This window comes from Sarcophilus harrisii, chromosome 6 (genome assembly GCF_902635505.1).
Source record: "Sarcophilus harrisii chromosome 6, mSarHar1.11, whole genome shotgun sequence".
Classification (NCBI taxonomy): Eukaryota; Metazoa; Chordata; class Mammalia; order Dasyuromorphia; family Dasyuridae; genus Sarcophilus; species Sarcophilus harrisii.
This window is the reverse complement of record NC_045431.1, coordinates 127086028-127113333: the sequence shown is the minus strand read 5'-3', so window position 1 is coordinate 127113333 and position 27306 is coordinate 127086028.

Below are 27306 nucleotides of genomic sequence, written 5' to 3'. Positions count from 1 at the left end.
ATTGGAACCTGAGGTAACTAAACATAGGAAAACAAAATACAGCAAGCATAATAGATAGAATGCTGGACTCAGTCAGAAGAATTCTGGGTTTCAATCCTCTTCCATTTACTAGTTTTTCTCTTATGTGCAACAACCTTAGTTTCATCTTCTATATAATGAGGATAAAGATACCTTCATAATTTAGTTCACAAAGTTCTTATGTTGATGATCAAATAATCCTTTTAAGAATTATTTAAGGCATTATTTGTCAGATGTCTTTAATCTCTAGGGAGACTCACCATCTCAGTTGAAAATCAAGGGCTCTCTGCTAAAGGAAAGGTGATGTATTTATACTGAGGAAAGTGGAACATATTTGCTCAGTAAGGAAGAATAAAATTTGGATTACAATATGTGATTCAGTATTTTTTAAATTATTTTTTCCTGCATGACATTTATAGAATCTTACAGAAATTTATGAGCCAATGGGATAAATAGCTGAGCTCAGAGACAACTGGGCTGAAGTCCTTCCTATCACATAATGGCCCCAATGTCAGTACTTTCAGCTCTGAGATTACCTTTTGTTTGCACTGTACATCTAGGATATACATAGCTATTTTCATATCTCCCCTATTACAAGGTAAGTTAATTGGGGTGAGGGGCTGTGTCTTTATTTTTCTTTATATCCCCAGTTTAGGATAGTAAGTATAGAAGCCTATGTCTATATAAATTTATACATGTGTCACTCAATGTAATATATATGTATATTTCTTTTTTTTAAATAGCTTTTTATTTACAAATATATACATAGGTAATTTTTCAGCATTGACAATTGCAAATCCTTTTGTTCCAAATTTTTCCCTCCTTCCCCCCCTTCCCCCGGATGGCAGTTTGACCAATATATGTTAAATATGTTAAAGTATAAGTTAAATACATATATATGTACATTTCTATACATGCTTACACATATACATTTATGTACATACATATATGTATATAAACCACATAACCACATGTGATTTAATATGTGCACAAATATGAGTGAGTATATGCCATACATACTTACATGTAAACAAATATAATATATCTGTCAATATTTGTATATGTATCAATATAATAATGATATTTACATAGCATTTACTCTGTGCCAAGCACTTTAGTATTCTTATTTCATTTGACTCTCATAAAAGCCCTAAGAGATAGCTATATTATTATTATCTACATTTTACAGATAAGGAAAGTAGGAGAAATAGATGAAATGACTTGCCTAAGACCACAGAGCTAATAAATATTTGAGGTCTATCTGATTTCAGCCCAGGACATTATCTACTGAGCCACCCAACTCCCTAATATATATATATATAATATATGTAATATATATAATATATATATATATACACACACGTACATGTATATATTTATTTATAGGATTTATTATTTATAGGATTTGCTTTGTTCAAGATACTCATCTGCTATTAATATATGTTATGCCATCTTCCTAAAGTGCCACCTACACCTAATTTCCACATTGCACACAATGAATATGTTTTCTACAGTTGTTAAATTTGGGGGAAAGCCAAGAAATGTGTCATATCTAAGTTTTGATTTTATAATTTCTTGGAGTTTTAATGGGTGTAGAGGCAATAAACCAAGCAAAGAGAAAGAAAGAAACAAGATTCACTTCTTTTGATTCTATGACATACTACTTACCCAACCAAAATGGATCTAGGACTATAAGAATCTAAAAAGTCCCTTCACTTGTTAGTCCCTCTGCAAATCTTGGGAGTTCTCCTGACTTTCTGGCCAATTAAACCAAATGAGTTTTCTCCATAAGTGGATATTGAGGCTTTCTAGAAAATAGCAAAACTAATGAGCAATCTGAGTTTGGGCTATTCCTGCAGGCACAAGCACAAATAATAATTATAAGATACATAACCATTGATAATATTGTGAATATATAGAATAAGGAATTATTATTATATGCCCTCCTCAGACATTAATACTGTCATATACATACATAACAGACATTATAATACTTTGTATTATAATATATACAGAAAAAACTCACTAAAGAAAAGGAGGTTAGGAGAGAGTGAGGGAGAGGGAAAGAAGGGAGAAAGGAAAGAGGGAAGGAATGAATTGGGAAGCAGGGAAGGAAAGAGGGAAAGAAGAAAGGAATGGAGGAAGGAAGGAAGGAAAGAAGAAAGGAAGGGAGGAAGGAAGAAAGAAAGGAGGAGAGGAGAGGGAAGTAAAAAGAAAGAAAAGGAAGAAGAAAAGAAGGGAGGGAGAACGGGAGAAAGAAAGGAAGGAGGGAAAGAAGGAAGGAGGGAAGGAAGAAAGGAAGGATGAATGAAAGGAAGAAGGAAAGAAGGAGGAGAGCAAGGAAGGAAAGAAAAAAGAAGGAAGGAAGGGAGAAAGGAAGGAAAGCAGTAGGAAAGAAAGAAAAGAGGGAAAGAAACAGGGAAGGAAGCAAAGAAAGAAGGAAAGAGGGAATGAAGCAGAAAAGGAAGGAAGGACAGAATGAGGGAGGGAAGGAAAGAATGAAAGAGGAAAGGAAGTAGGGAGAATGAAGGCAGGAAGGAAGAAAGGAGGGAAAGAAAAATAAAGAAGGAAGGAAGGAGGGACAGAAGGAAGGAGGGAAGGAGGGTAGGAAAAAGGGAAGGAGAGAAAGAAGGAAAGGAAGGAAGGAGGGTAGGGAAAAGGGAAGGAGAGAAAGAAGGAAAGGAAGGAAGGAAGCAGAGAAGGAAGAAAAGAAGGAAGGAGGAAAAGAGGGAAGGAAGAAAGCAAGGAGGAAAGGAAGGAAGGAGGGAAGGAAGGAGAGAAGGAAGGAAGGAGGAAAGGAAGGAAGGAAAGAGGGAAAGAAGCAGGGAAGGAAGGAAGAAAAGAGGGAAGGAAGCAGAAAAGGAAAGAAGGAAGGAATAAGGGAGGAAAGGAAAGAAGAAAAGAGGAAAGGAAGTAGGGAGGGAAGGAAGAAGAAAAGAAAAAAAGAAGGAAGGAAGGAAGGAGGGACAGAAGGAAGGAGGGAAGGAGGGGAGGAACGAGGGAAAAAAGAAAGGAAGAAAGAGGAAGGAAAGGAAGGAGGAAGAGACGGAAGGAGGGAGGGAGGGAGGGAAGGAAGGAAGGAAGGAACACGTGAAAGAGGGAAGGAAGAAATATTTTTTTGGTGGAAAGAGGGAAAGAAGAAAGAGAATACTGAGAGAAAAAACATTTTCAACCCTATTTTTAGCAAGAGCCTTCATTTATACTGGCATATCAACCTTATACTACTGAAAAAATTTAAGTCATTTTCAGATTCCCCCAAACTTCATCTGACTCAGGGAATAAATTCTGACCAATGAAAATCACAAGAACTATGTATTGGTTTTATTAATTAGTAAAAAACGATGTTAAACAGCAGGTGTAAGCATATATCAAAAATAGTCTCATTTCATGTTCAATCATGAAATCAATATCAAGACAATGTTCATTTTCAAAAAAGGAATTTTTTTAAAATGATATGTCCAATTTAAATCATTTAAGAAAATGTGTTCAACTAGTGTTGTGAAAATATCAGAATAAGTGGCCATCATATTGAATTAAATTCAACTTGTTCTGTTCTTTAGGGGAAGACTTTAAATATTTATTTGCTGCTGTAGATATTGTCCATCAAGCTCTATGAAATCTTCATCATACAATCTTTAATTTGTCCAATTTAACTGGATGAACCTCTTCTGACCTTTTAAACAAATATGAAATCTGATCCTGCCACCACGTAGAAGAGGGGCAGGTGCAAACACACCCTGGATCACCCACAGTGTGTGTGTAAAAGTAAGCAGTTTCTTTCCCTAGACATTGCAATCTGTCGCCATACATACTACCACAAAAGAGGGAGAAAAAGAAAGAAAGGTGGTGGTGGGCTAAAAGCTTTAGATGGAACAAAAGATTTTAATGATTTTGTGGGCAAGTAATTTGGTTAATATGTTCCCAGGCTCTCCTGGTATTGAGTCATAGCTATTGAAAATGTGACATTTACTTTAGATGAAAAAGCTAAGACAGACCTTTTTACAACCCCCTATTACTATGATGAATCTTTGGGTTTGATTGTTTCCAAAATTGGATTATGATGTACCGAAGTGTCCAGTAAAATGATTTTTTTCCAGGGTAAAGACAATCAAAACCATAATGAAAAGTTTAATAAATGAAGACTGTTTGGGGGAAAAAAAGTTTGTTCTGAGGGATACAATATAGGTATCCCTCATTCTGCCTAATTTCAAATTTAAATAATGAAATGATATATTTTTTTAAAGCAAAGCATTAGACAGTTTCTAATAAAGTCTATTTGAAAAAAGTCTAAAGTCTAAAATCTATTTGACAGGGAGAAGTAGAGAAATGTTCATTTTAATCAGGTGTTTTCACAGCAGATAGTTACAAGTATGAAAGTTATAACACCAACAAGTTTATTATAAGATACCAATATTGCAAAAGAAAGGACTGACATCAAGATTTGCTTTCACTAAATCTAATATTTCTTATAGTTGTAATATCATTTTTAGAACTACAATATACAAATTAAAAAGTAGTTTTAAACTATCTCCTCTGACTTATGTTTAAAAAAGAATCCTTGTTTTATTTTCTTTATTCAAGAGGCTCCTTAGGTTTATGAGAAACACTAGAAGATATTGAGATGTAATAAGATAAACTTTCCACTAATCTCCCTATTGAGGTACTAAATGTTAATAATTAAAATAGCCTTTAATGCTACCCACCTTATTTAATGGTACCAAATTTATATTTAGCAGATCATCACTCTGGTAGGTTTGATGTAAAATTCATTGGTGGTAATGATTCTGCAAGTAAATAAACAGATAAATATATTAACAAACTAAATGAATCTGAAAGAATATGGAGAGTATATACCATATTTTTTTATTAAAGCTTTTTATTCACAAAGCATAAATATGGGTAAATTTTCCACCATCGACCCCTGAATAACCCCCTGCCACAAATTTTCCCCTTCTTCCTGCCCATCCCCTCTCCCACATGGCAGGCAGTCCAATGCATGCCAAATATACTTAAATACATGCCAGTTCGAATATATGTATACATATTCACACAGCCATCTGGTTGTTCAAGAAATATCAAAACAAGAAGGAAGAAAAAAAACTGAGGAAAAAAAAGAAACAAAATGCAAGCAAATAATAACAGAGAGAGTGAAAATGCTATGCTGTGTCCCACTTTCTTTCCCCATGGTTCTCTTTCTGGGTGTAGATGGTTATCTTATTCATTGCACCAGTGGAACTGGTCCGAATCATTTAAATGTTGAAGAGAACCACTTTCATCAGAATTGGTCATCATATAATCTTGCTGTTGCTGTGCATAATGATCTCCTAATTCTGTTCATTTCACTTTGAATCAGTTCATGTGGGTATTTTCAATCCTCTCTGAAACCATCCTGCTGGTTGTTTCTTTTTTCATGGGTAATTTTTCATCATTGACTATTGCAAAACCTTTTGTTCCAATTTTTCCCCTCCTTCCCCTCCTCCTCTCCCCCAGATGGCAGATAGACCAATACATGTTAAATATGTTATAGTATATGTTAAAATACAACATATATATACATAGCCATGCATTTATTTTGCTGCACAAGAACATTCGGACTTTGAAATAATGTACAATTAACCTATGAAGGAAATCAACAATGCAGGTGGACAAAAACAGAGGGACTGGAAATGCTATGTAGTGGTTCACACTCATTTGCCAGAGTTCTTTCACTGGATATAGTTGGTTCTATTTATTATTGAACAAATGGAACTGATTTGTTTCATCTCATTGTTGAAGAGAGCCACATTCATCAGAATTGATCATCATATAATATTGTTGTTGAAGTATATAATCATCTCCTGGTCCTGCTATTTTCATTTGGCATCAGTTCATGTAAGTCTCTCCAGGCATTTCTGAAATTATCCTGGTCATTTCTTACAGAACAATAATATTCCATAGCATTCATAAATGACAATTTATTCAGCCATTCTCCAATTGGTGGGCATCCACCCATCAATTTTTCCAGTTTCTAGTTTCTAGTCAATACAAAGAGAGCTGCCACAAACATTTTTCCACATACAGGTCCCTTTCCCATCTTTAAGATCTCTTTGAGATATAAGCCCAGTAGTAGCACTGCTGGAGCAAAGGGTATGCACAAAACAATTCCATAGCATTCATATATCATAATTTACTCAGTCATTCTCCAATTGATGGGCATATGCTCAGTTTCCAGTTTCTTGCCACTATAAAAAGGGCTGCCACAAACTTTTTTGCATATGTGGGTCCCTTTTCCTCTTTTAAGATCTCTTTAGGATATAATCCCAATAGAAACATTGCTGGATCAAAGTGTATCCACAGTTTGATAACTTTTTGAGCATATTTCCAACCTGCTCTCCAGAATGGTTGGATCCATTCACACTTCCACCACAATGTATCAGTGTCCCAGTTTTCCTACATCCCCTCCAATATTTGTCATTTTCTTTTCCTGTCATCTTAGACAATCTGACAGGCATGTCTTGATTTGCATTTCTCTGATCAATAGTGATTTGGAGTACTTTTTCAAGTGGTTAGAAATATTTTCAATTTCTTCATCTGAAAATTGTCTGCTTATATCCTTTGACCATTTATCATTTGGTGAGAATTGTCTTGATTTGTATTTCTCTGATCAATAGTGATTTGGAGTACTTTTTCAAGTGGTTAGAAATAGTTTCAGTTTCTTCATCTGAAAATTGTCTGTTCATATCCTTTGACCATTTATCAATTGGAAAGTGTCTTGAACTATTATAAATTTAAGTAAATTCTCTATGGGCTTTATCAGATCCTTTGGTTGTAAAAATGTTTTCACAGTTTATTGCTTTCCTTCTAATCTAGTCTGCATTTGTTTTGTTTGTACAAAAACTTTTTAACTTGATATAATCAAAATTACCTATTTTAAGATCAATAATGATCTCTCATTCTTCTTTGGTTACAAATGCCTTTTTCCTGAACAAATCTGAGAGGTAAACTATCCTATGTTCTTTTAATTTGTTTATAGTATCATTCTTTATGTCTAGATCATGAACCCATTTTGACCTTATTTTGGTATAAGGTGTGAGGTTTGGATCAGTCTCTAGTTTCTGCCATACTAATTTCCAATTTTCCCCAGCAATTTTTGTCAAATAATAAACTCTTCTCCCCAAAGCTGGGGTCTTTGGGTTTGATAAACACTAGTTTACTATAGTCATCTCCTGAAAGAGACCCCAAAATGAAAACTCCAAGAAATATCATAGCTAAATTTCAGAACTATCAGATCAAGTAGAAAGTATTGCAAACATCCAGAAACAAACAATTCAAATATATAGAGAAGCCAAAATCAGGAATACAAAAAAATCATAGATACAATCAATTTTATACTGTGTCCTGCAACTTTGCTGAAGCTGTGGATTGTTTCTAATAGCTTTTTAGTTGATTCTCTGGGATTCTCTAAGGATACCATCATATCATCTGCAAAAAGTAGTTAGCATTTCTAATACAATATTGAATAGCAGTGGTGATAGCGGACAACCTTGTCTCATCCCTGATCTTATTGGGAATGGTTCTAGTTTATCCTCATTACATGTGATGATTGCTGATAGTTTTAAATAGATGCTACTGGCTATTTTAAGGAAAAGTACATTTATTCCAATAGTCTCCAATGTTTTTAATAGGATTGGGCTTTGGATTTTATCAAATGCTTTTTCTGCATCTATTGAGGTAATCATATGGCTTTTATTAATTTGGTTATCGATATAGTCAATTATGTTGACTATTGATATAATCAATAGAAAATTATGTTTTCTTAATATTGAACCAGTCCTTCATTCCTCATATAAATCCTACTTGGTCATGGTGTATTATCCTGGGGATGCTTATTTGTAATCTCTTTGCTAATATTTTGTTTAAGATTTTTGCATCAATATTCATTTGAGATTGGTTTATACTTTTCTCTCTGTTTTAATCCTACCTTGTTTAGGTATCAGCACCATATCTGTGTCATAAAAGGAGTTTGGTAGGAGTCCTTCATTCTCTATTTTTTCAAATAGTTTATATAGTATTGGAGTAGATTGTTCTTTAAATGTCTGATAGAATTCACATGCAAATCCATTTGGTCCCGGGGATTTTTTCTTCTGGGCAATCTATATTTTTGTAGGTCTTCCTCTATTTCACTTAGCTTGTCAAATTTATTGGAATAAAGTTGGGCAAAGTAACTCCTGATAATTGCTCTACTTTTCTTCTTCATTGGGGGATAGTTCTCCCTTTTCATTTTTGAGATTAACAATTTGATTTTCCTTTTTCCTCTTTCTTATCAGGTTTATTTATTTTGTTGGTTTTTTTCATAAAACCAACTCTTAGTTTTTTATTACTTCAATAGTTTTATTAGTTTCAATTTTATTGATATCTCTTTATTTTTAGAATTTCAAGTTTGGTATTTGATTGGGGGTTTTTAATTTTTATATTTCTAGCTTTTTTAGTTGCAAGCCCAATATATTGGTCTTCTCTTTCTCTATTTTATGCAAGTAAACCTCCAGAAATATGAAATTTCCCCTTCTTACTGCTTACTGCAGCCAAAGGGCTGCATCACACAAATTTTAGTATGTTGTCTCATTATTGTCATTCTCTTGGATTAAATTATTGATTGTGTATAGGATTTGCTCTTTTATTCATTATTCAGGATGAGCTTATTTAGTTTCTAAGTTCTTTTTGGTTTATTTTTCCTTTGCCCTTTATTGAATGTAATTTTTCTTGCATTATGATCTGAAAAAATGCATTTACCGTTTCTGCCTTTCTGCATCTGATTTTGAGGTCTTTATGTCCTAATATTTGGTCAATTTTTGTATAGGTTCCACGAACTGCTGAGAAGAACGTGTACTCCTTTGTGTCTCCATTTTCTTCAAAGATATATCATATCTAGTTTTCTTAGTATTCTATTTACCTCTTTTAACTTCTTTCTTATTTATTTGGAGTTATGTAGTTCTAAGAGAGCAAGTTTGAGATCGCCCACTGTTATAGTTTTGCTGTCTATTTCTTTTTGCAACTGTCTTAACTTCTGCTTTAGGAATTTAGATGTTACACCACTTGGTGCATATATGTGTAGTATTGATATTGCTTCATTATCTATGATACCCTTTAGCAAGATATAATTTCCTTCCTTATCTCTTTTAACCAGGTCAAATTTTTCTTTTGCTTGATCTGAGATCAGGATGGCTACCCTTGCTTTTTTGACTTTACCTGAAGCATAATAGTCTACTCCAGCCTTTTACCTTTACTCTGTATGTATCACTATGCTTTAAATGTGTTTCTTGTAAACATTAAAAGTCAGAATCCTACAATAACAATATATTGTAGGATTCTGACTTTTAATCCAGTCTGCTGGATACTTACATTTTATGGGAGAGTTCACCCCATTCGTATTTATAGTTAAAACTACTAATTCGGTATTTTTTGCCATCTTATTAACCCCAAATTACACTTTTCTCTTTCCTTTTCCCCTTTCCCTCCATCCCAGTATTTTAATTATGAGCACTATTTGCCTCAAGCAGACCTCCTCCTTTAGAGACCCTCCCCTTTTCTTATTCCTTTCTCCTACTATTTCTCTGCCTACCCCTTCCCTTTTCCCCTTTCCCCATCCCACTTTTCTATAAGATGAGAGATGTTTCTTGGTGAAAGAAAATATATCTAAAATTCTTTCTTTAGGACAAATCTGATGAGAGTGGGATTCACACAGCATTCATTATTACCCTCTCTTCTTTTCCTTAATTATAATGTTTTCTTTCCCTTTTCCTGAGATGTAATTCCCCCCATTTTACCTTTACTCCACCCCCCCTTTTTCATGTTACAATACCCTTTCCATCTCTAGTTTGTTTTTTTTATATTATAACAATAAAATCTGATTATTTAGTTTCTAAGTTCTTTTTGGTTTATTTTTCCCAATGTATTCCCATGTATACCCATAACAAAAGTACTGTTCTCAAGAGGCTTGTTTTTCCTTTTTACCTTTTTGTGCTTCTCTTGAGTTTTATATTTGAAGGTCAAATTTTTTGTTTAGCTTTGGTCTTTTCATCAAAAATATATAGAATTCATTAGTTTCATTGAATGTCCATCTTCTTCCCTGAAAGAAAATGCTCAGTTTATCAGGGTAATTTATTCTTGGCTGCATTCCAAGATCCTTAGCCTTTTGGAATATCAGATTCCAGGCCCTTTGATCCTTTAAAGTGGAAGCTGCTAGGTCTTGGGTAATCCTTATTGTGGCTCCTCAGTATTTGAATTGTTTCTTTCTGGCTGCTTGTAATATTTTTATCTTGGTCCAATAGTTCTCAAATTTGGCCATGATATTCCTTGGAGTTTTAATTTTGGGGATTCTTTTAGGAGGCATTCAGTGAATTCTTTCAATCATCATTTTACCTTCTGTTTCTAGGATATCCGGGCAGTTCTCTTTGATGAATTCCTGAATGATAGTGCCTATGTTCTTTTTTTCATCTTGTATTTCAGAGTATTTTAGAGTATTAGATTATCCCCAAAAGACAGAGTACATGAGGCTTCCGGCCAAGATGGCGGAGAGGAGGCACACACCTGTGTAAGCTCCGTGTTTTGTCTCAGAACTCATTTCATGACAAGCCTCTGAATTAATTCTTGACTGAAAAAAATCCCACAAATAGTTACCAAGAGAAGACATCCTTGAAATTCGACAGGAAAGGTCTGTTTTTGCTCGAGGGCGGGGATGGTTTTAGATCGGGCACAGGCTGAGGGCAGGCAGCAGCAGCTAGAGCATGGCAGGCAGCTCACAGCCAAGCAGACCTGAGCGGGGTGGAGTGTGATCTCAGCTGTCTCTGCAGGGAGAGCTTTGCTACAGGATTGGATACTGTGCCCTGGCAGCAAGTCAGTAGCCCAGCAGAGAAGCTAAAAACACCAGGGCTGAACCCCAAACAGCTGGAGTTTTTCGGGACCTGGACACCCCTCCCCCACACCATCTCAGCATGCTCTCAGAGTCTCAGAGCAAAGGCCTGCTAGTGCCTCTCTGCTACCCCCCCCCCCCCGCAGTCTATAGAAGAAACTCGGTAACACCACCTAGCCCTTCCCCCAAAAAAAGCAGATTCCATTTGGGGTTTTTTTTTCTTTTTTTCTTTGCTAGTTTGTCTCTGATTCTTCTCTGACAAAATAAGCCTTAACCATTGAAAAGGGCCTTAACCATTGACAGCTTCTATATGGAGAGAGAGCAGACTCTAAACTCTGAGAAGTGAAATATTGCGGGGGGGGGGCGGGAAATATAAACTCATGTCTAGTGAGGTTATTATATAACTCTGAGAAGACTAAAAACAGACTGTCTCCAGGTGAATCCCCAAAGAAGGAGATCATCTGTTCCTCAGCACAGATGAATATCACAGAAGAAATTAAAAAGGCTCTCACAAGAGAGCTAGAGAAAAATGGAAAAGGAGAGGGAGGCTTGGCAAGAGAGTCTGGAGAAGTCATCCCACTCATTTAAAGACAGAATGGATAAATAAATCAAATCCTGGGAAAATAGGATTAGTGAACTGGAAACAGAAAATAGCTCTCTAACAAATAAAATTGGCGAAATGGGAAAAAAAATTCCATAGAACAAAACAACTCAATTGGACAATTAGAAAAAGATATAAAAAAGTGAGTGAAGAAAATACTTCATTGAAAATCAGAATCGAACAAATGGAATTGAATGACTCGAGGAGAAAACAAGAATCAGTCAAGCAAAACCAAAAAAGTCAAACAAAGGAAAAAATATCTTCCTGGAAAAATAACAGACCTGGAAAATAGATCCAGGAGAGACAATAGGAGAATTATTGGACTCCCAGAAAACTATGATGAAAAAAAGAGCCTGGACACTATTTTCCAGGAAATTATCAAAGTGAACTGCCCAGAAGTCATAGAATCAGAGGGTAAAATAGACATTGAAAGAAATCATTGATCACCTACTGAAAGGGATTCTAAAATCAAAACACCAAGAAATAGTGGCCAAATGCCAGAACCCTCAGACAAAGGAAAAAATACTGCAAGCGGCTAGAAAAAAACAATTCAAATATAGAAGAGCCACAATAAGGATTACCCAAGATCTAGCAGCAGCCACATTAAAAGATCAAAGGGCCTGGAATATGATATTCTGAAAGGCTGAGGAACTTGGTATTCAACCAAAAATAACTTACCCATCCAGAATGAGCATCTTTTTCCAGGGAAGAAGATGGACATTCAACAAAATAGTGAATTTCATCTATTTCTGATGAAAAAACCAGAACTTAACAAAAAGTTTGATCTACAAATATAGAACTCAAAAGAAGACTAAAAAGGTAAAAAGAAATCTTGAGAACTATATTTCTGCTATAAAGATATATAAAGAATACATGTATATCTTGTTCTAGAAAGTAGAGGTGGAAAGGACATTGTACCAGAAAAAGGGTAAAGTGGGGGTACTATATCTCACAAAGAGGCAAAGGAAACCTATTATATCTGAGACAAAGAATGGAGGGGGATGAATATAGTGGTTATCTTGCTGCCATCAGAATTGGCTTTAAGAGAAAAATTTTAGACATATTCAATTTATAGTGAAACTTCTCCCACCTCATTGAAAAGTGAGAAGGGAAAAGTGAAAAGAGAAGGAAATATAAGCAAAAGGGAATATAGAAACTGTGAGGGAAAGGAGTAAGATAGAGGGAGGAACTCTAAGGCAGGGGGGAGGAATACTAAAAAGGGAGAGCTGTGAGAAGCAAATAGTGGTCACAAGTTTAATACTGGGAAGGGGGAAGGGGGAAAGAAGGGAGACAAGCATAAACAGGAGATAAGAAGATGGCAAGTAATGCAGAATTGGTAATTTTATATACATTAACATTATATACATTAACAATGATACTGTATGAAAATGTATTGTGATGTAAGTGGATTTCTTTGACAAAGGGACCTAATTCAGTTTCAATTGATCAATGATGGGAATGATGGGAAGAAGCAGCTTCACCCAAAGAAAGAACACTGGGAAATGAATGTAAACTGTTTGCATTTTTGTTTTTCTTCCTGGGTTATTTCTTCCTTCTGAATCCAATTCTCCCTGTGTAACAAGAGAACTGTTTGGTCTGCATACATATATTGTATCTAGGATATATTTATTTATATTTAGCATATTTAACATAAATAGGGCTTCTTACCATCTAGGGGAGGGGGTGGAGGGAGAGAGGGGAAAAATCGGAACAGAAGTGAGTACAAGGGATAATGTTGTAAAAAATTACCCTGGCATGGGTTCTGTCAATAACAAATTATTGTAATAAAAATAAAATAAATAAAATTAGCTTGTTTATTATTTATGATAGAACAATAATATTCCATTCCCTTCATATACTCATTCAACCACTCCCCAGTAGATGGGCACATACTCATTTGCAATTCCTTACCACAAAAAGAGCTGTTACAACATTCACCAATAGTGATTTTCTGGATCAAAAGGTTTAAACAATTTTATAGCCTTTTGTGCATATTTCCAGATTGCTTTCTATAATGACTGGATCATTTCACAATTCTACCAAAAATGCATTAGTGTCCCAGTTTTCCTGTATCCCCACCAACATTTATCATTTTCTTTTGCTGTCATCTTACCAGTCTGAGAAGTATGAGGTGGTACCTCAGAGTTCTTTTAATGTACATTTCTCTAAAAAATAGTGATCTAGAGTATTTTTTTCATATGACTATAGATATCTTAATTTCATCATCTAAAATTATCTGTTCTTATCCTTTGACCATTTCCCAATTGGGGAATGGCATAAATTCTTAAAAATTTGACACTTTAAGTATTTTAGAAATAAGATCTTTATCAGAAACACTCACTGTAAATACTTGTCCCAGTTTTGTACGTCCCTTTTAATCTTGTTTCTGTTGGCTTTGTGTAAAACCTTTTTAATTTAAAGTCTGACAGGTAAACTATCCCTTGTTCTTCTAGTTTTTTTTTTATGTTATCATCTTTTATGCCCATATCATGCACCCATTTTGATCTTATTTTGGTATGGGTAGTGAGATGTAATATAGGCAGTGATATGCTGCGTTTCTGACATATTTTTAGTTTTTTGAGTGATATTTGTCAAATACTGAGTTCTTATTCCAAAAGCTGGAGTGTGGGAGTTTATTAAGTACTAGATTACTATAGGCCTTGATTATTGTGTCTTTTTTTATCCAATATATTCCACTGATCTACTACTCTATTTCTTAGCCAGAACCAAACAGTTTTATTACTGAATTATAATATAATTTCAGGTTGGCAATGCTAAGGTACCATATTTTGTGTTTGTTCATTAATTACCTTGTTATTCTTCATTGTTTATTTTTCCAGATGAATTCTGTTTTTCTAGTTCTAGAATTTTTGGCAGATTGATTGGTATGGCAATGAACAAGTAAATCAATTTAGATTGTCAAAGTTTTAGAACTGTAACTTTTTTATATTAGCTCAATTGATATTTTTCCATTTGTTTAGATCTGACTTTATTTTATGTGAAAAGTATTTTGTAATTATATTTGTATAGTTCTTTGGTTTGTCTTGACAGGTAGATACCCAACTATTTTGTCCATAGTTATTTTAAATGGAATTTCTCTTTCTATCTCTTATTGATGGGCTTTCTTAGTAATATATAGAAATGCTGATGATTTGTGTGGGTTTATTTTATATCCTGCAAATTTGCTAGAATTGTTAATAGTTTTGAGTAGGTTTTCTATAAGATTCTATAAGTGTACCATCATTGCATCTGCAAAGTTATATTTTTATTTCCTTACTGCCTATTCTAATTCCTTTAATTTTTGTTCTTATTGCTAAGCCAATATATCCAGTGTAATGTTGAATAATAGCGGTGATAATGAGCATCCTTGTTTCACTCCTGATCTTATTGGGAATGCAATCCATTTTCTCTCCATTAGAAATAATGATTGCTGTTGGTTTTTGATAGATACTGATTATTATTTTAAGGAAAGCTTTATCCCTCTGTTCTCTAGTCTTTTAATAGGAATGGGTGCTACATTTTTTCAAAAGCTATTTTTGCATCTATTCTAAGATTATTATATGATTTATGTTAGCTTTGTTATTGATATCATCAATTATGGTAATAGTTTTACTGATATTAAACCAGCCTTGCATTTCTGGTATAAATCCCATTTATTCATAAAGTATTATCCTACTGACAAGTTACTGTAATCTCTCTGAAAATATTTTATTTTAAATTTTTGTATCAATATGCATTAGGGGGATTGATCTGTAATTTTCTTTCTCTGTTTTGGCTTTTTGTGGTTTAGGTATCAGTATTATCTTTATTGTATAGAAGGAATTTTTTATCTATTCTTTATTTTTCCAAATAATTTACATAGTATTGGAATTAATTGTTCTTTAAATGTTTGGTTGAATTTACTGGTGAATCCATCTGACACTGGAGATTTTTTCTTAGGTAGTTCATTAATGGCTTATTCAATTTCTTTTCCTCAAATGGGACTATTTAAGTCATTTATTTTCTCTTCTGTTAATCAGAAACATTTATATTTTTATAAATATTCATCCATTTCAATTAGATTGTTAGATTTGCTGTCATACAGTTGTGCAAAATTGCTCTTAATTACTCCTTTAATTTCTTTTTTTCATTAATGGGAAATTTACCCTTTTCATTTTTGATACTGACAATTTCTTTTTCTTTTGTCTACTCAAAAATGTTTATCTATTTTTTTCGTAAAACTAACTATTCATTTTATTTTTAGTTTAATAGTTTTCTGAGTTTCCATCTTATTAATTTCTCCTTTAGGTTTCAGAATTTCTAATTTGGTATTTAATTGGGGATTTTGAATTTTTTTTTTTTTCCTAGCTTTTTTAGTTGCATACCCAATTCCTTCATTTCCTCTTTTCCATTTTATTCATGTAATCATTTAGATATATAAAATTTTCCCTAAGAAATGCTTTGATACATCTCATTGATTTTGGAATGTTGTCTCATTATTATCATTTTGTTGAATGAAATTTTGGATTGTTTCTGTGATTTGTTGTTTAACCCACTCATTTTTTAGAATTATATTATTTAATTTTCAATTGGTTTTTAGTCAATCTTTCCCTATCCCTTTATTGAATATAATTTTTATTACATTGTGGTCTGAAAAAATATGTATATATTATTTCTGATTTATGCATTTGTTTGTGAGATTTTTATGCCCTAATACATGGTCACTTTTTGTAGGGGTGCCATGCACAGCTAAGTTAAAGATGTATTCCTTTCTGTCTCTATATAATTTTCTCCAGAAGAGAATCTATCATATCTAGGTTTTTCTGGAAGTCTATTAACCTCCTTAGTTTCATTCTTGTTTATTTTGTGGTTAGATTTGCCTGATTTGGAGAAGGGAAAGTTGAGATCCTCCATTAGTTTTACTGTTTATTACTTCATGTAACTGTACATAGTTGTATGCTCTACCATTTGGTGCATACATATTTGATATTATTCATTATCTATGGTACCTTTTAGTAGTATGAACTTTTCTCCCTTATCTCTTTTTAATTAGATCAATTTTTACTTTTGATTTATCTGAGATCAAAATTGTTACTCCTGCCCTTTTTTACTTCAGCTGAAGCATAATAAATTTTGTTTCAACCTTTTACCTTTACTCTGTGCATTATATATATATATATATATATATATATGATTCTGCTTTTTAATCCAGTTTGCTATTTATTTACTTTCTATTTTTCTCCCTGTCTATACTTTTGTTCTCTCTTTCCACCCTGTCCTTAGTAGTGTTTATTTTTACCCCCCTCCCCCAACTATATTTTCTCCTATCACCCCTCCCCCTCTCTTAATATGCTTTGTTCAACCCACACTACTCATTACCTTTTCTTCTATCACCCTCATTCCTTCTTTTACTTTTTTCCCCTATTACTTCCATCCCCCTGTATATCCAGCCCCTCTTTTTCTTTCCAATTTCTCCTCCTTTCTCCTTATAGGTTTAGATAAATTTCTATACCCAAGTGCCTCCTAGAGCCAAAACTAATGAGATTAAGCTTCAGACAATGTTCATCCCTTTCCTTCCTTCCCTCTATTATAATAGGTCTTTTATGCCTTTTCCTGTGATACAGTTTGTCCCATTATACCTCTCCTTTACTCTTCTTTCAGTACAGATTTTTTCTCACTCCTTACTTTTTCCCCTACTGTTTCTGTCTTTTTCTTTGATATCATTACATCATAGTCCATTCACAATCACACCCTCTTTCCATGTGATACCCCCTTCTGCCCCAGTAACAGATACATTTCTCAAGTTATCACTTCTATCTAGGAATGCAAATAATTTAACTTTTAAATATTTAAATATTGCACATTTTCCCTTGTTTACCTTTCTAGGATTCTTTTGAGTAATGTGTTTGTAGATTAAATTTTTTTGTTTAGTTTTGGTTGTTTTTCAATAAACATGATTCAAAGTCTCTTACTTCATTGAAAATCATCTTCCTCCCTGAAAGATGAAGCTCCACATCACTGGATAGCTAATTTTTGGTTAGAAACATAGGTCCTTTGCCTTCCATTATATGGTACTCCAAGTCCTTAATTCCTGTATTGAAGTTAATAGGATCCTAGAAAACGTACATATGCTAGTTTTTTAGAGAAAATTGCCTAAACACAGAAAGTAATATACCTTTTTCTCAGCAATGCATGGCACCTATTTAAAAATTGGCCAATGCATTAGGACATAAAAACCTTACAATCAAATGCAGAAATAGTAAATTCTTCCTTTTCAGACAACAATGCAATTTTAAAAATATATATGTTCAATAAAGGGGTATGCAAAGCTCTTCCTGTGAAAACAGAGGGCTTCTGTGCTCAAAGCCAAGACTCAGAGTTGCACAGGAATTCTGGGATAACATTCCCTTTACCTCAGGAGCAGAGCACAACTATAAAAGTAAAAAAAGAGGAAATACAAAATTTCTTTCTTATTTTCAGGTTACATTTGTCTGGTTCTGAGAGGGGAAATTTGAAACCCCCCACTAATGTTTTGCTGTCTCTTTCTTCCTGTAATTAGCTTAATATATTTTCTAGGAATTTTTATGTTCTATCAATTGGTGCAAATACATTTACTATAATGACTACTTCATTGTTTGTGATAGCCTTTGTCAAGATATATTTTCCTTCCTTATATCTTAATTAGATCTATTTTTACTTTTGCTTTATATGATATCATGCACAATAAATTCTGTTCCAGCCTTTTACCTTTATTCTGTATGTAGCACTCTGTGTCAATTCACTTTCATTTTATGGGAGAGTTCATCCCATTCACATTCAAAGTTATGATTACCAGCTCTGAATTTCTCTCCATCCTATTTTCTCCCCTGCATATATGTTTAGTTTTTCTTTCCACCCTGTCCTTAGCAGTGGTATTTTTAAACCCACAACACCTACCCACACAATACCCTCCCTCTTCTCTTACTTTTTCCCCTACTGTTTCTGTCCTCTCTTCTATCCAGCCCCTCCTTTTTCTTTTCTCTTTCTTCTTCTACTTCTTTATAGGGTTAGATAAAATTTTATCCCCAACTGAATGTTAAAGTTATTCCCTCTTAGAGCCAAAACTGATAAGATCAAGCTTCAGAAAATGCTCCCTCCCTCCCTCCCTTCTTTCCCTTGATTTGAATGTCTTGTGTGCCTCTTCATGTGATCTAATTTGCCCCATTAGATCTCCCCTTTCCTCTTCTTTCAGTACAGACATTTTCCTATCCCTTAATGTCTTTTCTCTGATATCGTTACATCAGAGTCCATTCACAACCACACTCTCTATCCATGTCATATTCCCCTGTGTCTGCTCTAGTAACAGATACAATTGTCAAGAGTTATAGATATTGTTTTCCTTCTAGGGATATAAACTTTTAAACTATTAAATAAGGCATATTTCCTACTGTTTACCTTTTTATACTTTTCTTTGGGTCATGTGTTTGTAGATTAAATTTTCTGTTGTTCTGTTTTTTTCATTAAAAATGATTGAAAGTCTCTTATTTCACTGAAGATCCACCTGAGGAAATGATGGTGACCTGCCTCCAGCCCAGGTCTTTTGCCTTTCGAAATATAGCATTCCAGACCCTCTGATCCTGCCACCAAGTGACTCTGCCTATCTCCCTACCTCAAACATTCAGCAAACACTGACAGTGAGAAGAGCCATTTATCCAAACATATGCTAATAGAGTCATTGTCTCACATTGAATAAGTAATTAGTCTTAAGTGCTCCATTGTCTGATTCAAGCATACCTTTTTGGAGTTTCAGCCCTCTATACTAAACCCAGCTGTCTGTTAATTTGAAGTGCCTATTCTGGATATATTAATACTAATGGAATGGAAGTAATGCCTTCAGATGTGTGAAAAGTGCTTTGAATCTCACAACAATCTTGTGATTTTTGGATTGCTAAATGATCAACATTGCATATTAGGCATAAAGAACACAGGTCTCAAAGAGATTAAATAACTTTATGATCAAATAACTCACATCCCAGAAATTATATTCAAACATATCTTTCCTGACTCCAGGATTAACACCTTTTTCCTCCATAGTATGTGCCTTTTAAAAATTTGTTATGTAATGATGGGTCACCTCAATGAGCAGTTTATCCAGCTGCAAATTATACTTTAGCCAATAGGTATTTTATCTCTTATTAATTTAACCAGTGTGGATAACCAGGTCCTTTATTCTTAATTCATCATGGATATTGACATCTTTTTGCCAGAGGACATTGTATTCCTAACAACATCATCCAGAAACAGAAACATCTGTGGAACTTCTTTATCTGATAAAGAAGCCCTTTTCTATTTGCAGTCCTTGGAACACTTCTCATGACACTAGTTAGTATCTCTGATTAGTGTATTTCTATCTGTTTTATACTTTTTTGATATTAGAAGAATAGATAGTTGGAGAAAGTTGGTTCTATGATTGAAGTTACCAAGAAATCATGTGCTATTTTAAAATATGCACAGAAATATGTGTTTCTTGGAAGCAATAGTATCCTGTAACCATATAAAAGTGTGCTGTGAGACTTTGTTTTTACTGTGTTTTTACTTTTACTAGGAATCAGCAAAAACTATACACTAGGACTCGATTTATCATTTTTTTAAAATTTCCTACATTGAAGAAAATGTCAATAATGCAAATTAAACTGAAAAGTGTGTTGTGAATTCATGTTTTTAAAACTGGTGGACTAGTTTTTAAATATTTGGCAGCATACCACTGGTTAGAAAAGAATCCATGTTTTGCTGTACCAGCTAAAATTCTTTTTTAGTAACCAAAGAACACAGCAGAGTCTTATTTTCTTTATACCTCTCAGGCAGTTATGTGATCCTAAAAATGTAATTTAGGGTAGGAAATTATCTGTGACAATCTGACTATTACCACTTAACATTCCAATAAATGCTACTATCATATATTTGGATTTATTAATAAATATTTGATAGACATAAAACATATTTAAGTGACAGTAATTGAATTACTTTTTAGATAAGCTTTTTAGGTGTCACTGTCTGATGTCAGTGATATATTACAGGGAAATATTACTGATTTATCTTTTCTATTGGGATTTTCCCACTTGAATTGTCTTAAATATTCATGCTTTAAAATCACCATTACTTCCAATACAAATGACTTCATCAAGAATCATCAAGGATTTACAAAGCTACTTTGAACCAGGTTTCATTGCAGATGGCTGGAATAATAGTTACAAAAATGAAACAGTTGCTGCCCTTAGCTAGCTTTTGAAGGGGCAGATTTTTTTTCTGTGGTCAGTTTTCCTTTGGCCACTTTTTTCCCCACATCCTCATATAGCAAACAAAATTTTGATGTGTTGTGCGATGAACAATGGCAAATTTTTCCATTTCAAATGTATTGTCATAATTCTAATTTTATCTAAGAATGTTATTAGGATGATTTGGTTTCGTGTATCTCATGTCAGGCTCTTTGCTGGCTGATTTTGCTTAAGACTGTTCTCAGTTTTGTGATTTCCAACACCTTTCTCTGTAACGTTTTGCAAATGAGCTCATATTCTAAACTGAAATATCTTTGGTGAAATATCTTATTAGCCACGTATTTCGACTTTCTAAAGCACCATGTGTCTCTGGACTGTTGAGATTTCAGAGTCTGTTGGAGTCAGATACAACTATTTTAATAGAAATGATGGTATAATAGCTGTATGAGTCACAGGATTCATTTTCAAGAAAGCTCTGGGCTTAAGTGACATCTCTTCCACTAATAAACTGGGCAACCATGAAGTCATTTAATATCTCTAAGCCTCAGTTATCTATAAAAAAGAGGTAAACTTTGTACTACCTCACAGAATTGTGAAAATTGAGTAAAATGATAGCAGGCTTTATAAATTTTAAGGTGACAAAGAAATGCTGTCACATTGATTTATCTTCTATAAGAAATGATGATTGTTTCTTGGCTATTGTTCCTATATACTCAATCATCATTTTTGAATCATCTGATTTTGACCTTTGCTTTGATGATCTGACTGCTCACAATTGATTCTGAAATTATAACTACATAATAAATCATTTGTTAAATATTAAAACAGCTTCAACTTGACTTGTTAATGATGATTGGTACTTGTAGCATCACAACCACATGGCTTTGTTTAGTTTCTTTCTTTTTTTAAGTTGCAGTTCTATATTCCTTGCGTTTAAGATTCTCCATTCTCTACTGTTTTCTTTTGACAACAAAGCCTATTCTTATGACAACAAAGACAACAAATCAATTCAAGTAAAGCCAACAAATATCTTGAACATTTGCACTATTCTAATCATTTGATAATATTTGTTAAGTACCTACTATCTGCCAGAAACTAAGCTAAGTGTAGGTATTATTGAGATGAAATTGAAATAGTTTAAGCTTTCAAATGTTTACTCTTTGGTAATATAGTGTGTGTGTGTGTGTGTGTGTGTGTGTGTGTTTGTGTGTGTGTGTGTGTGTAGAAATCATATACGGGATTTTGGCAAGCACTAGCAGCTGAGGATAGAATGGAGATCTGGGAAGGATATTATATATAAATTACACACCTATAATTTGACCGCTTCTCCAGTGAAATGAGGAAGGTGTACTATCTTCTTGAACAATTTGTTTCCCTGAACTCTATACAAAAAAAAAAAAAAAATTTAAACAGCATATGTTGTTTGAGGTCAGTGGGTGAAGTCCCTGTCAATATCTTTCTTGAATTTCTATTCTTCTATGGGCAGCTAGGTAGGAAAGTGAAGAGAGAAATAAACTTGGAGTCATGAAAACCTTAGTTCAAATACAATCTCAGACACTAACTTGTGAAGTTGGGCAAATCATTTAATTTCTCTCTGGCTCTGTTTCCCTATCTGTAAAATAATGATAACAATATCACTTACCTCCCTGATTGATGTGAGGATAAAATGAGATAATATTTGTAAGATGTTATATTTTACATAAATGATATGTATTGTTATTAATTATTGTATAATAGTTGCTAAAGTTACCTGCATGTAAAATGTAGATATTAGACAATTTATTGTCATCGGTCTTGTTTTATTTAAAAATTCAACATGGTTTATTGAAGTTCTTACCAGATTTACTTTTGACTGATTTTCCTCACAAATGCTCATCAGTTACATGATTTGACATTATTCATGATTTTCTGTCTTCTGAGATTATTTCAAGTTCTTGATCTATGAACCCCATTCTTTATTGTGATCTTTGACTTTGGTCATCAACAATGCATTAAGGTGAGATGTACCAATAACCCATGAAATGTTTCTTTTGACCTTTGTCAAATATGATGAAACCAATTGTACCAATTCCATTATTTAATAATTTGAGAAGCATTTATCTTCTTTTCCATTTAACTGTGACTTCCTTGAATCTTCTAGTTTCATTTAATGAAAGAATGCTAGTTTTGATGTGACTGTTGTGTTTCAATAATTTATCTACTTATTGTTTGATGAAGGACCATTCAGTTAAAACACTGTGATAATATAACTTTGTTTCATCTTTTTCATCATTACATCATTACTCCTGTGGAAGCAGGACAATTGGCAAGAGCCTCAAGGATAATTCTATGCCTTTATTTTTGGGAGGGTTTATGATGGAAAAAGAATAGATAAAATTTCTGGCTTTCTTCTGGTGGTGATACTCTAAATATAGCCTGCTGTAATTATTGCATACTTATTAGAAGCTTTCCTGTTTCAGACTCCTGTATATATATATATATATATATATATACATATACTTGAATATGATTTTTGTTGATTTGATTATAGTTATATATATATATATACATATACTTGAATATGATTTTTGTTGATTTGATTATAGTTATATTTATCACAAAATTGTATATTTGTATTTGTAATATATTTTGCCTAATGTATTATAAACTTAATGATGGCAGGGTCTAGATTTTATTTATTAACACTTGCCAACTATATTGCATATATCAGGTACAAAATAAATAATCATTAAAGGAATGTATGAATCAATAGTGGCCATCAATAGAACTAGTGCTTAATTTTTTTGTTAATTCAGAACTGTCTTAGTGTTCATATTCTGTCATTCATATTACTCATCTGCAGTATATATTGTTGGTGTTTCTCAGAAATGACGAAAAGAGGAAGGGGGTACCTTTAGTCCATGTTATTTGATAATAGTATGTTTTTTATTTCATAAAACCATGAAAACTATGTTAAAATTAGTTTAGATGTGTCATCTTTTGTTAAAAGTCAAATTTTGGCTACCATGATTGAGTAAAGCAAAAGCAAAGTGTATTCAGGTACATGCATTTTTGACTTTCATGATGAAAATTCCTTTCAATATCAGTGAGAAATCCATGCCTAATTGAATTAAATGACCATACTGAAAGATAAAACTTTGACTGCAGATCAATCATTTTGAATAAGATTAATAGAGTGTCATGATTTTAGGTATTAAGAATATTTCTAATTTAGCTTTGATTTCTAAAAATAAGTGTGAATAGTTCTCATTCTCATTTACTAAAAATAAAGTTATATTTCACAGTTTGCAGTTAACTAATTTCCTCAATATTCCTCCAAATCTCTGTCTGTAAATATGTAAAATAAAGGGAGATAAAATTTAATTGTGAAAAGGGTATATAATACCTATACAGATGAAAAAGAACACATCAGTTTTCAGCTGGTTGTCTAATTCATTATGAAATATGACAAAAATAAAAAAAGAGACTATATTAGAATGTTACAGAATTTGAAATTACCAAAGATTTAAAGGTACATTACTACCTAGGGAAATCAACATGAAAGAAAGAAGGAAGGAAAGAAGAAGGGAAGGAAGGAAAGAGGAACGTAAGAAAATAGGAAAAACAATTAAAGAAATTGGGAAAGAAAACATTCAAAAGGAAAAAAAAAGAAAAAACGAAAGAAAGAAAGCAAGAAAAATCAAGAGAGAATGAAAGAGAAGAGAGAAGAGGAACAAAGAAAGCTGAAGGACATCATGATAAAGTAGAAATATGTAAATCTGCTTTGAAGTAATACTGAATCTAATTCTAATTTTAACTTTTACATCATGAGGGTCAACAACGCAAGAAATCATTTTGGTCTCAGACTATTGAAATCAAAAGTAACATAGTAAAATTGTGATTTTGATTCTCTTAAAAAAAATCATCTGTTTAAAAAATAGGACTTCCCTTTCCCAGACTGATGCATTTAGTATCCCCTTCCCTCAATCTAAGTTTTATAGTGGTTATTTTACCATCCTCTGTTGTTAGTCCATTAATCTAATTTATTACTTTCATTTCTATAAAAGAACAGGATACAGCTACCCCCCAAAAATCTATCATTCTATTCTGTAAATTTTAAAACAAACAAAACAAAACAAACAAAACAAAACAAAACAAAACAAACAAACAAAAACCTGATTGAGATAATATTTTCCCAATGATGCATCGAAGTGATATGTAGTAAATGTTAAGGTGTAAGAAGAGTATCCAGCGATAAGAGTGTGCACTGTGGACTGGAGGCTAGAGGAAGTGCAGTATAAATGTAAGAGAACAGTTCCCTCTTCATTCATTCCTAGTCAACTGTTCCTTCAGGAACAACTGCAGATGCAGCAGAATCTTGGCTTCCTGAAAATGGTGAGTTATGCATTTGTAATTGTACTTGTTTTGCGATTGCTTTGCAAGTACCACTTCTCTCAATACTTACTTCCTAGTCAGATGTTACAGTACTGTTTAGAAAAGAAGCCATCTCTTTAATGGGGAAAAAAAGTCACCTGGTTGAGAGAAAGATGCAGAGATCAAGGTACAAGAGGGACATCTTGTCAATACCTTTCCAATCTAAGTTTATGTAGGTCTAAGAAGGCTTTGATAGCTGTTGAAATTGCCCATTGTTAATTCTAAGAGCTGGAGGAATGGGATGGGGACTTCACAGACAACAAGGCAGCTTTATCTCTGCAGTAAAAGTAATTACTGTAAGAAATTAAGGTGCAAAAACATGCCTGCTGTAATTGTTGCATACTTATTAGAAGCTTTCCTGCCCTAGAGTCTCCTGGTATTTGTTGCCCATGATAATGTGAATACTTAAGGGAAAGGTATAATTAGGGACTGCACACTTCATTCAGTAAACATTTTTTGGCTGTTTTATGTGACTGTGCTGAAAGTCACATATGATTTTCCAGTTGTGTCCTATCATGCAACTGACAGGTCTCTAACCTCTATTTTTGAGTTTTCACTGCTTGAACTTTGGCTCATAAAGGTTATTTCTAATGCACTTGGGACCAGAAGCCACATTCATGCAATCCCATAGTCAATAAACATGATAATAGCTTTAGGCATATTTTCTTAGCACCTGAGGGAAAGATAATTTCAGTAAATGTAAAACTATGCCATCTGCAATCCAAAAATATATATGGCAAAATAAATATTTTCTTTTCCGGCAGGCAAGAATCTCCTTAATAATAGCATACATTTATTTGTTTTTAAAATGAGACATTTTTAAAGACATGAAAAGTGCTAACCCTTCCCCACACCTCTCACCATATCTTCCCTTCTCTACTTCACTCCCTAAAAAAGCCAAAAGCTAATGTCATTTCCCCCCTAATATATTCAGAGCTTTTGATTCAAACCTGAGGAGTGGGGAAGACATTAATATGTTGGATACCTGTTTCTAGCTTAACATCTGTCTTGAAAAATATGTCCTGAATTATAAGTTGTCAAATTTTCCAATGTATCATTTTGAAAATGAGAAAATTAACTGCTAATAATAGAAGAGAAAAAATTAGATAATTTTAAATGTCAAAATGATTCAATGGTGGTATTTTTATTTTGTTTTGCTAATTTTGTTTTATTTTTATTTTACTTTAGTCCATAGCTCATTCAAAATCTCACAGGTTATATATGTCAGGATAATTAACAGAAGGTTTCCCTCTAGCAGATGTCAGAGATAAGTAGGAAAGGGCATTCCCCTCCCTTGATATGCCATCAAAGGGAAAACAATGAATATTTAAATGAAGAAAAATCAAAACTATGCATCCAGAATTATGTGACCAGGAACCAAATTTAAAAATGTTTGTTTATACAGTAGAATGTTAAAAAGTCTCAAATGTTGATGTTAAAATACAACTTTTTATATTTTATCACTTTTTTTTGCATTGCCTTTGATTTCTTCTTCATTTCCTTTATATTTTTCAAGCCAAAGGAATAATTCTTGAAAAGAAAGTATCCCCTCCAGCAAAATATTTTACTCAATTTTCCTTGGAGAATTCTACTAGAGGGGATGAAAATCAGAAGCATTGGAACAAATTTAAATTCAATAGCCTCTAAGGTTGTCTTGAAAAGATCTTTCTAAATATACCAAATCAATAGGTCAATGATCAACAGAAATATAAATGGTAGCCCAAATTGTAATTTTAAAAATTGTGCTGCAGACACAAACAATATCTAAATATTTTAAATGCTCTTATTTTTCCTTTTTAAAAATGTATCTTTAACTGAAGGGGAATGAAAAGAGTTTGGAAAGTAGAATTATCCAACTCAGCCTATCCTTCTTATAGGTCACACTATTAAGGGTTCTCATGATTAATTATAAAATGTTTCCCAAATATATAGGGTGGAGACTTTAACTGGCCACTGATGAAGAAGGAGGTTCCCTAATCAAACAGTACTCATTTGTCTCTGTAAAAGCATAAGATATCATATGTGTACAGAAGCATCTGGTAGACAGCTAAAGGTCAATAAAGTATTTTTAAGCGGAAAATGTGCTAGCCCCTCTGCAAAGCACACCAACTCAGTGGATTGGCAAAGATTGCTGATGCTTCACAAGCCCTTTA